The 17,285-nt window shown below is 39.0% G+C and overlaps 1 protein-coding gene across 1 annotated transcript in view; it reads left to right on the forward strand.

Annotated features, from left to right (window-relative positions):
* Positions 1-17,285, forward strand: part of GUCY1A2 (guanylate cyclase 1 soluble subunit alpha 2) — a 186,386-nt gene that overhangs the window by 94,811 nt on the left and 74,290 nt on the right. The gene's annotated exons all lie outside the window — the stretch shown is intronic.

The raw sequence follows: 17,285 nt of genomic DNA on the forward strand, positions 1-17,285 counted from the left end.
ATAAGATAATAGCTGATGAAATAGGCAAGGTAGGATTAATACATCCAGGACAGGAAAAAGTACTCCAAAAAATTAACCCCCTACTATGTAATACCACAAGCAGGGGAATGAACAAAGCCTGTTTTTCTGCAGAAGGATGTCTTACACCTCTCAAACCCTTTCTCCACTGCTTTTTTTCTGCACTGGCTTTGCAAGTGACTACTTTAATAATGCTCTCTCAGGTCCCTTCGTCCCAGATTTCCCTCCATCTCTTTGCTCCCCCGTCCCCCTGAATGTGCCTGCAGACCCCGCTGCTCCCCTCTGCGGCCTCCAGCCCCCCGGCAGGCGCTGTGGCTGGTGTGGAGATGTGGGCGTATGCCCCACTTGCCGATTGCGGAGCCGGAGGCTGCTGGCGAGAGCTCACTACAGCCGGTCCCGCAGCTGGGGACCCTGTTCCGACCGTCCCCCCGCTATGCAGAGATGGATTTCCTCTGAACCGGTAGGAAGTTGATGTCTTTGAACTCCCTACCTTTTTTTTCCACGTCTTTTTTTCAAATATTTTTTAATCAGGAGTCTAAGAAATGTTACTGTGGGGTTAAGTGAAAGTGAGTCAGTTGAGCATTACAGAAAAACGAGAAACTCAGGCGTGGAAGCTTCCTTCCCTTAGAGAACCAGGCTTAAAATAAAATGACAATTCTTTTGGAAAAAAGCATTTACATTTTAAAATAAATATAGCTTTTGTGTTTATGTCTCTCTCATTTGTGTCAGACGATATTGTGGAAGCTAAATTTATTGGTAGAAATGTTCACCACCACAACTATTTCTATTTTAGAAATTATTGTCAAATAGTGAATTTTAAATCTGTAGTCACCAGTATTTGTAGCCGTAGCCTGACTCTAAGTTATGTTCCTGTAACCAGGCTACAGAAATTTATCATGTGACCTATATATAAATCTAAACAGACCAATTTTCAAATTTGCTTGTGTTTAAGCAACATGGCAAGAATAATTTGCAAAGATTATTTGGAGAGTGCTTCTGAATAACAAATTCATCTTTTTGTAAACAGAAAATGAAGCAAAATTCATTAAATAAATTCCATGGTATGAATTATTCATCCAGCTTTACTTCATAGCATTTTGAATTCAGAACCTCAGTGCTTCTAATCTAAGACTCAGACAATGAATGTAGTGAAAGTAATAATTTTCAATTGTTTCATACTATTCATTCAGGGATGTTTATAGAGAAGTATTGCATGGAAAGAAGCATAAAGATGCTCACATTTAACAAGTAGGAAATGGAGGGCAAGCCTAATGAGCTATTGGATACAGCGTAAGAAATGCTTGGAGAAGGACTGAAACAGGAAAGAAACTTTGAAGTGTCTAGGAAATGAAAGTAAGCAGCTATAATTGATTAAATAGGAAAGGGTATCCGGTGGAAGGATGCACAGGTATGAATGACACAGTCAAACGATGGCCTCAAAAAATGAACTTTACAGCAGCATTTTGAACAAATACCAGAGGTAACAGACTACTTTTGTCCAGGCTGAGGAAGGACATTGCAGTGATTGAGATGCACAGTAAAAGAGCCTGGGGGAAATTGCTAGCAGTGTGTAAGAGTCTATATTTCAGAGAGAGAAATTTTAGGAAGAATCTGCTTACATACAGCTTGGACAAAGAGACAAGAGGGGCACTCTCAAGGGAGAGGATGAAGGAAGACTGAGTACGTACTTGGCAATGCCCTGCCTTTGGAAACTGGTGCTGCCTGATCTCTGAGCTAATCATATGTGGCTTGAAACTGGGCAATGAGAGAAAAAAGATGCTCTTGAGCAGTATTTGCAAATCAAAACAATGTAGATGCAAGTCTAAAGCCTGCAGACCCTTGATAAGTTGCTGTCTATGGACATGCAAATAGAAATGTCGGCTCCAGGAGCAAATATATTGGGAAAGATAAGATTTCAACAAATTTTGAAAGTAAATGCTTTGGGTAAAACATATACTGGCTGGCTGGTTTGTTTCTTTTGTTTCAACCTGTTTTTCTCTGTATGTGAGCGCCTGTTGTTTATGAGCCTAGTACTGGAAAAGGATTCTACAGCTAAATCATCTCTTTATTAAATATGCTATTTAGCTATGCTGCAGCCACGGCTAGCATTTAAGACTTACCTCTGCAGACTGAAATCTTCCACATTCAAGCTTCCAGCCTCTGTTTCTCCCTCCCAGTAATAAGTCTTTGCCATAGGATCCTTGTTCATGTTTTTTGTTATTGTCTTTTGTGCCTGTGTAGGCCTGTTTTCTCGGGTCATTTCCCCTCGGTTTCCTTTCTGAAACAACCCCAGTTCTGTCCCTCATCCTTTAACTGCAGCATGGAGAAAAGGCAGCATGTGGTGTGGCTGGTTTTTGGCCCTGCAGGCGCTGGCTGGATGACTGTGTATGCTGGCTGGGTAATGCCAGGCCAAGCAGATCGAGATCTGCTCCCGGGGGTGTTATTTTCTTGGTCCTTTCCCTGGGCAGTGCAGCATTCATCCTTGAAGGCATTCCTTTAAGGTAGATTTTCATTGAGCAGTTTCCCCCGAAGTCTGGAGTACCACTTCCCGTGTCTGATTCTGTCTCTAGTCAGCGCAGGGGTCCTAAGTGTTTTGGACAAAGAACTTCTGTCAGCTGCTGAAATTTCTTTGCTGTGCATCTTTATTGTCAAAATTTTCACTCAAATGCTATGAAGTCAGTGTAATTCCACAGAAGAGTTTTATAGTTGGAATTCTCAACTTTGTTATGTAAATTTCTATTTTCTCTTTGGCTTTATTATGTGGCTAAAATGATGCCCTTTCTTCCTCTGAGTGGTGCCACAGTATGCATCAAAATCCTTTACCAGCTTTCCTGTTTTTTTGGGGGAGGGGGCTGTTATTCCTGGCAACATTATCATCTCACTGACTTTACACTTGTTTTCCAAATGATATCGTAAGTATGTCAGCCCCTCATTTTCTGATCATATACACCTAGCTCTGCCTACAGCCTTAATTTTTGCTCCTGCTGAAGACCTCAGACTGAAAAAGGGTGGGAGGTCTAAGCTATCCTGTAGTCCGTAGGAGCTGATACTCACTGGTTCCAAAAATTGCTTGTATTGAGTTTGTAGTATAATGCTTTTAGGAACCCAATTTTAAATTCGTATTTTGTAAAAATATCACTTTAAATTTGTATGTATTAGAGAAATCAGTATTTATTTTTAGTTAAAAATGTAGAAAATACCAATCCTTTCTCAGTGCTGTTACTCTCCCTTCCTTGGAAACAGATACTTGTGCTTGGACATGTACCTATATATATGTATATCTATATACACACATATATACACACACACACACATATAAATATATGTACACTTAAGCTTAATGCTTGGTGCTGTAGTGACTAAAGAATACTGCAATGACAGGGCGTCATGAGTTTCAGACTATTCTGAGGTTTTTTCGGGCTTTATATTCAATAAGTTAAGAAGTGTAATTTGCAATTTTTCCTATAAAATCTATGACCATTATTTTTTCTCCTTTCCATCATTTCCTCAGTTTTGACCTTGTAATTTCTATGTAACTACATGACCATTTTGTGAAGCATTAAAAGTCTTTTAGCTTCAGAATGAAGATTATTATTAAACTTAATTAAAATATGTAAGCTATAGTGATATTCTTGTATGAGCAATATTATATACATAAAATATGATATCTTTTTTTAAGACAAATAGGTCTAGTCTTGGCGATTACCAGTTTAATAGGTGTTATTTCTTGTTGTTAGTTTAAATCAATGAGAATTTTGAATGGTTGATAGAAGAAAGTTTCCATCACACAGAACCTATCTCTACTACCCTGTACTACCCTGACCGGTAGAGCTGCCCCTTCAGCAGGCCGCTTTGCTCAGGTCCCACCGCAGAGAACTGAACTGTCACATTTTCCTTGCCCTGTGCAGGCTGTAGCCTTGAGTTTCCTCTTGAACCCTCTGTCTGTGTATTACTTTCTGGCCCGTCACTGTGTCTTACTCCAATATGAAGTCAGAACAAATCTGGGGAGCCTATATTTTCTTGGGAACTCAGAAATGTTCCTGAGTTCAGTAAAAAAAAAAAAAATTCTTTCTGTCTGGAATCCCCTCGTAGATCTGGTGTATCATCATCAAGGAGCTCCAGTATGTTTCAAGATTTCCTGTTAGTTTAAACATGTATTTTTCTACAGCCCTGAGGATGATTTATACCTTTTCTGTCTAGAGAGATGTGCAAATGAAGCAAACAGACATGCAGGCTCCAGAGGAGCCACTCTTTACTTTATAAACATACAGATCTGCGCAAAGTACTAAAACATCTGTGTGTATTACCCTGCTCTAGGTAATTCATCACTCAAGAATCCTCTAAAGAGTCCAGGACCTCTGCTCCTGTATATCATTTCTTCTTCTGAAATACTCTCTTTGTATTTCTTTCTTTCTCTCTGTCTCTCTTGTCTCTCTCCTTCCACATTTCTCCTACCTGAACAAGACATTTTTGTTTCAAGTGTTGCCTTCCTTTTCTGTCACGCTACTTCAGAGCTTTAAAGCCTATGTCCAAACTGCAGGCCCTAGGAATGCTTCTGAAGGCCTGAGTTTGTGTGTGAACCCTGGTCACATCCTGCCTTTTTCTCTGGGCAGGAGCCAGAAGAGCATCCCCTTTTGGGGTTTCCCATTCCATGGTAATGACCAATCTCGGACGTAGTGGCTGGAAAGGAAGGAACTGTGGGCAAGAGCATGCCCTGTCATAGCATGCAAATCTCCCTGAGGCTACAGTTTTCAAAATTATTCATTAATACCTAAATCTTTTATTTTATTGTTTCAAGTTTTTCTGCCTTCTATTATCTATATCCCTTTGCGGGATTGGGGAAAATTTATTTCACTTTCCATCAACCTAAGCTATTTCCATCTAATTTCCATTTTATTTCCATTCCAGTCCAATATTGTCTCAAATCGAGAAGATAAAAGGGACAACCTGGACAAGCTGGCCCTTAATGTACTTGAGCCCTCTGTGTTGCAGCATTTTCTTACATTCAAATATAATTCATAAGGTGGACCTTAATTTCTTAAATCAATACGGAGGGTACTCAGGAAAGTTAAGATAAACTCGCTGGTATATGATTTTTAGGCAGATAAATGAAAGCTCATGTAATCTTGATGAAGATGCTGTTGTGCAAAAGTAGTTTTAATGCCAGGAGTAGCTACAGCAAACTAAGGCCACTCTGACTTATGGAGAAGAGCGGTCACAACAGACTGAAATGTGCATCTTAAGTTATGCATAATTGTTTTAATATTGCTTATCTTGTTAAACAGTCCTTTAGTTTAACATTGCAACTACCTGATGTAAAGTAGAATGCCAGACGGGACATTTTGTATTCATCATATATATCTGGTGTGATTTTTGTGGTTTCATACTTGCCTACAAAAAAAGATGAATCATTTAAGTATTATGACCTATGCATTCTATGACTGTTTGTGCAAACTTGATGTTGACATCATGAAAACTGTAAGTAAGTCATTTAGTACGCATCACTTTTAACTAAAGAAAAAAAACCTTTTAAAATACTGGTTATTTAGTCTACACAGCAGGTACTAGTTGTCTCTTTTCCTTTTCTAAGGAAAATAGCACTCTGTGTATTACTGTGTAAATGAAAGAATGCCTCCTTATATTGGCTATTGAAAGATTTATACTTAAGACTGCTAAGTAGATGTTACAGAGAAGTTTCAATAAAATTCGTCCTGCAAAATGCTCCTGAACTTGCCAGCATGGAGCATCATTAAACTCGCTAAAAATAAAATGCCCTCAGGCCTGCAAGAGCAATTGCTTCATAATTAGACTCTCGGGATAGGAGCTGGGATTTGTAGTAAGACATTTCTTTTAAAAGTTAGCCTTACCAGATGAACAGATTTCTGAGCTTCGGTAGACAGACACTTGGAATCCATTCCTACTCACATGGGAGGGGTTTTCATATGCCGAGTGCCTCTGAACTATATTCAAAAGCAGAGTGCGGCATCATAAAAGCGTTGCAGAGATACCTTGAAACTTAGGTGCAAGGTTTGACTACTTAGGAGGTAATTTTGAAAAGTTGAGAGGCAGAAGCTGAGAGACCTAAACGCTAAGGCAGAAACTGAAAGAGATACTTAGAGCTGTTTAAACAGTCTTATACTCGAATTCTTCTTTGAAATGTCACAGGAAGTTTTTTTATAGTACCGTAAGGACTTTGAGGACTTATAAATAATACTATGTCCAACATGTAGAATTCATTTCTGGCAAAACACCACAACCCCTAAGTATTTTAATCTGACAGATGTTTCTAAACTTCAGCTTTGCACAGCTCAACTGTATTTCAAAGCTTTTCTGCCAAATCTGTGCAGTAGAAAAGAATATAGAATACTTCAAAATGCAAACAAATCTAAGCTTTAATTTATATTCATACACTATCAAAAAACAAACTAGTTTCAGTTAGTTTGAAAAACGTCAATATTTTCCCTTTGTTACGTAGACATATAGAAATGTAGGTCTATAAGAGACCTCAAGGTCGAGTATACTTAGAGCATGTTCAGAGGAGGCTTTTTTGCACTGCGCTAACAGTGCTCTCAGCAGTAGAGGGCCCACATCACCTCTCAGTGGAATAACCCATCCAGTTTCTCTCCAGCGTGCCACTTAAGCATTTTTTCCTTTGAATTTCTATTTCTATTTCAAATTAAGTAAGTGGCTTGTTCTTGTCTTTTCACCACAGGCTGCCCAAAATGCTTCACCTCTGCCCCCCATTTATGATTCATGAAACCTCTGACCTGTGTGCCAAAATGGGCATGCCAAAATGCATGATTTTGTAGACTAAACAGGGTCTTGCTGCTGCTGCTGACAGACAGATATCGTGGCAGTAACAGTCAATACACCCATGCAAACTCTTTCCTGTGCCTGGGTGCTTCCTGGGAGCAGGAGCATGCATTCTGTAGTGTGCGCGCCAAGGCATGGGGCAAGTGGTGAATGAGGAGATCATGCCTCACCCAGAGTCTTTTGAAAAAAAGCTTCACAGACTAAGCCTTCCCAGTTTTTGGCCATTATGGGTCAGATAAACCTAGTCCTTGGCCTTTTCTCAAAAAAAGCCTTTTGATGGCAACATGGGAAGGGGTCTTGTATATCAAGCCACAGGCTGGGTGTGGAAGCAGTCAAGTAAGTGAAGATTTGCCTTACCAAATTTTAGCCATCTATACTAGGACATTTGGGTCCTGCTATAGTTAATGGGTAAAAAAACGGTATTTCCAGGCTTTAGGATGAGGTAAATCATGCCCTGGAAATCCATTTTTCTCTTCATTGACTCTAGAAAGAGTATAGATGAGTAGCTTAAATTATATGCTTAATTTTTGTGTGACCAAAGCTGGCTGGTGTGAATCCTGAATCACGGAATGGTAGAACGTCATCCCTAGTGACAGAACTGTAAGGTAATTACTGAGATGCAAAAATGTATTTAGGAGAAGAATTTGGGTAGAAAGGAATATGAGATATGTCAATGACACCTTGAGGTAGACTATGAAGTGAAATAAATTGCTCCTTGTGCTGAATGCTGAGACTGCTGACCTCTAGAAACTAAAAATATAAAACTAGAAAGGAGACAATCCCCTTTTCTTCAGTCTTTGTCCCATACCTGATAAAAATGTATCTTGTTTGCTGCTGAATTAGAAATCCTGAGTAGGAATAATGAAGCCCCAAATGATAAGCCTGGAGAACTACTTTATCATATATCAAGGCCTTTTCATAATTTTTCTGCTCTTCAACTTAGGGCAGAGAACAGATAAAAGCAAAGGCCATTGGGAGATACTAATGACTTCAAAGGTTTCTTATAGAGAGTTAAACTTGCAAAAATTTTGTCTTAAGGCTAAATTTTGCTATATTTCTTTAGAAGGAAGACATTCCGGCATTCTTAAAAGAAATACATAGTTTTGAGGTATCATGTACTCTGGTCTTGCAGATGGAATGAGTGGGTAAACAGGATAATGAAAAATTTGGAAAGACAGAGGTCTGTACCTTTAGTACTTAAGAACACTTCCCGCAGTCCAGTTCCATGTGCACTTCCATCCTGAATCTTGGCTCCATGCTGGGATGAGACTTAAGAAACCATCTCCTTTTATATGAACTTGCTCGTTTCCGTGGAAGTCTAGATGTGAAGGAAGCTAAGATGTGGTCCACTAAATCACAGATAAGAGTGTACATGGAACACACTGACTAAGATATAGCCAGGGACACACCTTTTTCTTATACTTTGTCCGTTGAGGAACTATTTCCAGATCTTCAAAGCAAAATTAGTAAGCTAAAGGTCATTGATTTTGCTGTTAATGTAATAATAGGAATTTTTTAAACTTCATATTCTCCAGTAAACACTGTTCTGAACCTAGATTTATCTCTCAAGAGTGGAAGGGAGCTTGACAGATGGAGTGTAGGAAGGTTTTCTGCTGGTTCATCTATCTGTCTAGAAATCAGTTTTCCTGAAGGACTGTTTAGTTTCCCAGAATTTGCTCTGTTCTACTTCAAAAATTCTTCTGCCTGTGTTACCCTCCGTGTTCTTTCTACTTTTCTGCCTCGTCGCATGGTCTCATGAGAACTGTCTTGCAGTTCTGAGACAGAGAAGGTGAAACTATACTATTTACAATACAGAACTAATCATTTAGACTATCCTCACAGTGAACAGAGGAAAATATGCTTCTGTAGAGTGAGCATGAATCGTTTTTAGTGTGAGGTTCTTCTTATTCCAAAGAAGGTGGTTAGCAATTGCATGCCAGAATTCCCATTTCTGTCCATTGATTATAAAAAGAACTGAGAGTGACTTACGCAGATTCAGGTGACTATATTATATATGCCTCTAATTAGGTGAGATGAATCTCACCCATATAGTCTTCACCTTCTCAACTTGCAATCTATCCTAGATGTGCTTGAAATATTACTTCTTCCCTGCTTTTACCATCTGTACCTCTCTTAATCTACTTTATTTTTAATTTACTTGTATTATATTATTTAATGCCTGGAGTGGTTTTCAATTGAGAAAAATGAAGTTCTGTTGCATTTTAATTTCTCTCCTGGAGTCAGCATCAACCCAAATTATTTCTTTCAGGACTTAGCTGCATCATGTTATATTGGCACTGGAAGAACTCCCATTACCACTGAGCATGAGGATTGTGCTGTCTCTCCATATGGTCCCTTAGAATACTTTACTGATTAGTTCAAGGCTAGACTTTCCATGAGTTTTGCAAAGCGGTCTGATGATCTCTGTGCAAAGAACTATGTATTGCTCGCTGCTACTGAAACAATCAATAACATGCAGAATTTCGCTGTAAGAGGCAACAGAGTATTCAAGAGTCCTTCACTATGGTGTTCACTTTCAGCTAAGAAGAGTAAAATAAACAGCATTTCATCGACCAAGGAAACTGAGGTGGTAATTTTATTGACAATCACTAGAGAAAGATAAAGAAAGGCTGACATTCTGGCAGAAACTAATCTGCTAGGTGATCACTGGGGAAATGTTGCTGCAGCTTTAAGCGATGTGCCTACCTGTGGCTCAGCTGAGCAGTGAAGTTATATTTTTTAAAATATACAGAAATATTGCAAGTATTCATTCCCTCCCTGCCTTCCTCCTTCCCTCCCTTCTTTCTCTTTTTCTGTCTTTCTTTCTTTCCTTTTTTCTTTCTTTTCTTTTTTCTTTTTTCTTTCTTCCTTCCTTCTTCTTCCTTTCTTTCTCTCTCCCTTTCTCTCTCTCTCTTTCTCTCCTTTCTTTCTCTTTTTTCCTTTCTTTCTTTTCCTTCCTTCCTTCCTCCCTTCCCTCTGTATCTCTCTCTTTCTCTTTTTCTTTCTCTCTTTCTCTCTTTCTTTTTCTTTCTTTCTGTCTCATTATCTTTCTGTCTCTTACTGTTTCTCTCTTTCTGTCTCTCTCTTTCTCTCTCCTATCCTGGAACTAAGGGAAAGTGATAATCAGAACAGGAGTAGGATTTACTGAGAAATGGATACATAGGAACACATGGGAAATTAGGTCACAAAAGAACACCTCCCCTCCCATCCCCCCAGATTTTGTTAGTGCAATTGCCAAGAGGGGAAAAATAAAAAAAAAATAAGTTTTACTATTACTTAATATTTCCTTGGGCAGTTTAAATGCTATGCTATGAACATATCAGAGAATGTGGACAATTTGTAGCTTTAATTTTTCCAGTGTAATTTGTGTAGCAGATTTTTCTTCCTGGAGTTAAAGATACAGTACTGAAGGGAAAAACTCAGTGACTATGGTATAACCTCAATTAGCTAAATGTCAGGGAAGACAGAAAACATTTGGACAACTGAAATTTCAGATTATCATTACATTATGAATGTAGCTAATAGATACGTTGGAGACACAGAGTATTATCTAATTAAAGTTTGGATAACGGTAGGAACTGCCATAACTAGTGCATTATAATGGTCTGTCTTTGACAGTTGTGAGCATGGGAACTTTAAGAGGAAGAAGCACAGGAGTATTAGCTTATTATGAAATATCAGGTACATATGGCAGACTTCTTTGTAACCTTTTCAATTTGAAATTTATGCCCTGAAAACAAGTATTATATTCTTTATCAATGTATTTGCTGATGTATCTACAAAAATTCGCTCTTACTACAGAACTATTTGATTGTTCTTCAAAAAAGCTTGCAAAATTCTTTCTATCTGAGTGATGTCTGGTCCTAAGTTCCACAGGCTTCCTTCTTTCCTAGCCCGTAAAGGATGCTGGCATCTCAACTTTCTAGAAGCAAAGTGTGTAGTACTTAGGCCTATACAGACAATAAATTTTCATCATTCTTGTGTGTAATATAGTTCAGAAATTGCTTTTCTTGCCATATCCTCATTTAACATTTTATTGAGCTGGAACTGCATATTAAAACAGGCTGCATGCTGTTTTTCTTTTGAGATAAAAATATTGTAGGAATTTAACACAGTATTTTAGCTCATGAAGAATGTCTTTTGAGAGACACAAGGAACAGAGACTTGACTCTTTCATTGTTTCTTACTTTTGTGAATCTCTCCCATGATTGCTGTCATCTCAGCCTGTGTCTGGGCTCTAGGTCTTTCATCATGGGGCTTCATGGTCTTCCAGGGCAACCATATTAAATATTTAAAATATATTCCAGAAATTCTTCTTTTATATTTTGATCTATATAATTATGGAGAGAACTAGATACAAGCTTCTATAGACACTTAGCTCCCTCTGGCATATGTCACTAAGGTTGTGATGCAATATCACAGAGAACTTCTTTTAATGACATTCTGTTCATCAGGGCTTTGCTGCTGAAGAAAAGAACTCAAATCTAGGACTTAGATATATAGACAGGAAAAACAGAGCTACTTCACTGTCTATTTTCAGTGATAATCCTAGTTTGTATTTCTGTACAAATTGCAAAACTGAAATGTGGATAATCACCAGTAATAGAGGCATAGGATCACAGGTAGTTCAGGTTAGGAGAGCCCCCAGGAGGTCTGTGGTCCAGCCTCCTGCTCAAACGAGAGTCAGCTCTGAGGTCAGACTGGGTTGCTCAGGGCTCGATCCAGCTGAGGCCTGGCTCAGTCTCTCCAATAACCTCCCCGTAGGCACTGGGGGTTGCTGTCAGGTGCCTCTGAAGCTGTTGCTGCTCCAGGCTGAACAAGCCCAGCTCCCCCAGCCTTTCTTCACAGGGCAAGTGCTCCAGCCCCAACAATCTCGGTTGCCTTCACCTGAACTTGCTTGAGTTTATCCATGTCTTCCTTTTACTGGGGGGCCTAAAACTGGATGTAGCCTAAATGTGGTCTAATGAGTGCTGAGTAGAGGGGGCTAATCTCTTCCTTGATCTCTGGCTCTGCCCCTATTCATGCAGCCCAGAGTGCTGTTGGCCTTTGCTGCCAGGGCATGCTGCCAGCTCACATCCAGCTTACTGCCCACTGGGACCCCCAGGCCTTTTCCGCAGAGCTGCTCCCCAGGCAGTCAGACCCCAATGTTTTTGTAGAGGTTCTTCCATCCCAGGTGCAGGAGATTGCATTTGTCCTTGTTGCATTTCATGAGGTTTCTGTTGGCCCATTCCTGCAGCCTGTCCAGGTCTCTCTGGATAGCAGTCCTGCCCTCGTGCATATGGACTGCCTCCCCCAGTTTGCCATCATCTGCAAAATTGATGAGAGGCTTAATAATGCTATTAGGAAAGAAGCAGAGATTTTGACAGAAAAGGCAGATAAATTTACTCTGTAAAATTACAAATGATCTTTTCACATATTATATTTTGAAAAGATTAATTAATCAGCACACATTGTACACACCTAGAAGAGTATGTCTGTATTTGATGAGGAGAGGGGGGACATACATAGACAACAGACAAAAGAAAAAGCCAGTATTTTAAGATGGAGAATAACACTCTTCTGTGGAAAACAGGCAGACAAACAAAGAAGCAAACCAGAAGAATTATTTTTATCAGTGAAAAAAGTGAAGTAAAAGGAAGGGGAAGAGCATTCAACTATGATTAGCTAAGCCATTGCCCCTTCCCCTGCTTCTTATTTCTATATATTCACTCTCAAGCTCTTTAAGAGGAAATTGCTGTAATTGCAAATGCCGTTTGTTATTATTTCAATATTATAAACTGAAACTTTATAGAATATCTCCCAGCAGTTGGAGAGCTGTTTCAAGCTATTGGCAGATTGCTCATAAGTGATAAGAAGCACTTTAGTGTTTAGCTTCCCTTCAGCTAAATATAGTATATACACTTTATATTCTGTGGCTGTAAACAGGGTGTGGAGTGTAGAAAAACTGTTTAATATTCTGAGTTTTCTGCCAATTCAAAACTACTAAGACTACGAACACATACTTAAGCAGAAATAAATATTTCTGGTGATTAAAATAACAGAAACATGTAAGACCGTGAGCAGGATTTGATGCATTTAGGAATGTAAACGAATTTCAAAAAGTGTCTCTTAGTCTATACAAGTACGATAAGAAATGAAAGACATGGAAAGGGCTGAAGAATATCTATATTTAGTAACTCTATTAGAACTTGGCAAATTCTGAAATCCCTTGCTGAATTGACCCAGGGTCTGAGAAAAGGGAAGATCATGAAGCTGCTGGAGGAACTCTTACACCAGTATTTTTTCTTATTTCCACTAGCAGAGCAGGAGAAAGCAAGCTGAAGAAAACAGACATACCTTTGTGCCAGTCTCAGGTGTGAACCCTTGGTGGTCATTCTTTGTAGGTTAGAGAGGAAGTTTGGGATACTGTAGTTTTGCTTGAACAGATTGGTTCAGCTCAGAGTGGTGCAAGGAGTGAAAGCATGTAAAGATAAAACCTAGATCACCTTTTCACACCATCTGGTGAGGTATAGATCATGTAGCATACCAAAATTAAACAATGTGGTGTAAATAGGCCCTGAGTTTTAAACTCTATAGGTGTGATATGGCTATATCAATAATTTACACGTTAATATAATAAGCTATATAGCCTTTGAACAGCATAATATATTTTTCCTCATACAAGTGCCACTTAAAGATTTCCTTTGCTCAAGAAAGAGCATCCACATTGCACAATACTTATGTTTTTACTGTCCAAAGTAATGCTGTCCACATTTGCTCACCTGCGTATAGCATAAAGATATCCAGGAACATCCTGTAGTCCTTGAATATTGAATTGCTCTATACATTTTTTCTGGTGCCTTGTAAGAAAAAAAAAATCTGTGTTTGCTGGATATTTATATTAGAAAGATGCTGAAGGATTAATGTCCCTTGCATGGAGTTGGCTTGAGAAGGACTCCGTTAGCAGTTAATTTTATCTCAGAAGGACAGCCAACTCAGACTAAAAAGCACTTGTGCAACATGCATTAAGGGCTTTTATTTGTGGTTGACACTTTGAGTTAGAAACAATACTTCAACTGTTTTTACATCTATAGTGAAAATAAGGCAGCTTCTTTTTATTTTCAAATTATGTATTTGTTTTGCATAACAGAGTTTAGCAGTCTAAATACTGGCATGAATTATTTTAGGTTAAATGGGTACAATAGATATTGTAACCCTCAGGAGTGAGATAAATACCCGCACAGCCTTCTGAGTACTTCGGAGAAGGGAACAATAGTACACAAGTACTCTTCAGAAGAAGTTAAAGGATCTACAAGGGACAAGCTGTTAAAGGTAGATTTTCTTCCTGAAAGAAGATAGTGATTTTTGAATTTTCAGATCCTTTCTTTTGTATCTATCTAGTTAGTTTTAATATTGAGCAAAGCAGCCATTGTTAGCCTTCTTGAAGTGAGTATAACTTAACCCATTAAAAAAGCAAACACGCATGTGTGTGCATGCGTACACACACGCACACACGCACACACTTATTTTCCTGTTCTTAAATAAAGACGGTGACAAGTACTCAACTGTAAGAATTTTAATCCAAATGATCTATTAAGCTTTTATAGGAAACCTGCTGAGAGAGGCAGGACTACAACTACAGTCATTTCTCCCTCCAGCTGCTTCTTACAGTGGATTTAATTTTTGTGATTGCAGTAGGAATTTCACATCAGACAGGTCACAGGAGTGACCCCTGTGATTACATTTTTGATATTTATTTTCAAGTAGTGCTTTGAAAAAGGTGCTAGCAAGATTCCTTAGAGTATCGGGATTCCTGAGTACGTTAGATGAAAATCTCCAAACTTGCCATTGCAGGTTTTTTCCCCTACATGAGGCAGCCTGTGAAATGAAGTGTGATACTTCATTAACTTTTCCAAGTTCATATACATAATGCTTGGTGCTAATGCTTGGTGCCCATTCATTCATTCACAAGGAAGGGTACAGGAGCAGAGCTGTTACTCCAATATACCACACTTTCCCTTCTGAACTGTCACTGAATCAACACCTGAACTTTATACCGCATGGGACATCGCTGAGCTGAAACTTCCAATTTTTCAGTTAAGCACTTAACTGAACTTTCAGTTCAGCTTAGCCACTAGTAGTTATAAGAGACCCCTTGGAGTTGCCCAAGTGACAGATATTAATCTATTTAATACTCATTTACTTGAATACTTATGGAATAAGTTACTCTTCGGTGCGCACAGTGATTTCTGGAAATTTAGCAGGAAATTTGGACTGAGCCATGAGCAGAGCTTTGTTTTTCTGGTCCCAGTGTTGCTCCTCAGCTATGAGGAGAAAAATCTCCATCTTCCCTGAGAGCCTCCGACTCACTGACAGTCCACCCTGAAATTCTGAATTATATTATATATTCTGAACATACATACATACATACATACATACATACATACATACATACATACATACATATATATATAAAGTGAATTCCAAATTATATATATTATATTATATAATACTGTCATTATAATTTCTATTTTACCATCCTCATATGACAGGACCAAACAAAAGGTGTCATGAACAACCTGAATCAGGAAATTTTAAGAAGTCCTGGAGCTTCTTAAAAAAGAGTTGGGGGAAGAAAACACAGAAATTCGGAAATGTTGCCAAATCTTATTTTGAAGGAAAACTGAACCAAGATAAAATTTGATGGAGACACCCAGCATGGAAATTTCAAATTAAATGGTTAGTTTGGGAAAATCTTAGTGGCGGAAAACAGGGTCATAGAATGCAAAGTATTAGACAATCTTATCTGTACTTACAATGTCCAGCTTCAGCTACCAGGTCAGTCAGAACAGTCCTAATCATTCACCTGGTTCATCACACTTCAGTGTTACTGTCAGAAGAACTTAATGGTGACAAACATTTTAAAAGGTGTCCTACAGCGGTATTATTATCATATTTATTTTCAGAATAAGATTATCTCGATGCAGCTTGAATCCCGTTTTCCAAGTAGTACGCAGACATGCACAGTGAAACTCTGATGATGCTACTTTATTCAGTGCGTGCAATTTAGCCCTTAAATTCATTTATACAGCTGTGGAAATTTCCAAGGGGGAAGATGCTAACAAAATAAATAGGTTTGTCTGAACATTACGGGAATAGCGTGTGGTCACAAATCTGTATTTGCTGATGACGGTGTAATGTCACTAACTTGGAAAAGTCATTCTGAAATTAACTCATGCAACAAAGAACAGAATTTGGATTTCATTTTTGTATTTAATGGCATAGCATCAGCTCTTTTTATAGAAATCCTTTCATTTATATTTAAACTGGCTATGCTCATAACACTTAACAGTGTTAAGGAGGACAATGTCCAGATGTTTGAATTTCCCCTTATTCTCTCTGAAGTGAGGATTTTTGACTGTGTGCTTCTTCTCCATCCAGAGTACCTCTTTTAACATCTGCTGCTTTTTCTCTTTGTGGTCATGCCTTTTCTTCCCCAGTTTCTATGTTTTTCACCCTGTTCTAGCCCATCTATTTGTGTGCACAAAGAAGACCTAAACTCCAGGGAGCTGGCAGTTTCTCTGCTTCCCATGGACAAAGATCCTGAGAAGTGAATGGGGTTGAACAGTCAGACAGATAGAAGAATTGATTGCACTTGCATGGCTTTTCTGTATGCAAGCACTATTAGGAGTTTCCACACATGAAGAAGGAGCTTTGGCAGCTGTCTCTGCTTGTCCTGTACTCTTCAAGTTGTCTTGAGTTTCCTGTGTATAACCTTCTTCAGCACAATGACCAGGAAAGGTGAAGAAGACAGACTTGACAGTGGGCTGGTGGCAGCTTCTGCAAGTTGAACACTGGGAACCTTTTGCTCACACTGCTGTTTCAGACTTCTATTCTGGGTACATTTAAATATAATGCTTACTTTTGGAGATCTTGCATCCATTTCTATTTGTCAGAACTGAAAATTAACCTGAGAATGTTCAGGTCAACTAACATTAGCAGAGTCCCCGTGGAGAGAAGAATCAGCCTTATTGTCTCCCTGGATGACTCCTTGCTCAGTGCACGCTTTCTTCTCATACTAATCTCTGCCTTTTCTTCCATTCCTGCAGTGTTGTGGGCAGGGTGAAAGCCAGATTAGTTAAGTAGTCAAAACCAAAGTAAAGCTTGAGGGCTGAGTCTGCTTGGGAATTTTTTCAGGGACTATATGCTGCAGATGTGTGGGTAGGTAGACTGCAAAGCATAACGCTGTCAATAATGCTGCAGAAGCTTAGGTCTTCAGTGTTTCTCACGCTACCTTTATCCAGGGCCAGAGGGCTTCAGTAATTTCTTTTCTCCTACTTCCTCCTGAGGGATAGCTTTCCTTAAAGCAAATTAAGGGTGAGGGAGAGGTAAGGCCTGTTGGAAGAGAGCAGAGGGAACAGTCTGCTGAACTTCATGCCTGAAGATAGGGAATTCACACTCAGGTAGCCTGCACA

Source organism: Struthio camelus, chromosome 1, assembly GCF_040807025.1.
Source record: "Struthio camelus isolate bStrCam1 chromosome 1, bStrCam1.hap1, whole genome shotgun sequence".
Taxonomy (NCBI): domain Eukaryota; kingdom Metazoa; phylum Chordata; class Aves; order Struthioniformes; family Struthionidae; genus Struthio; species Struthio camelus.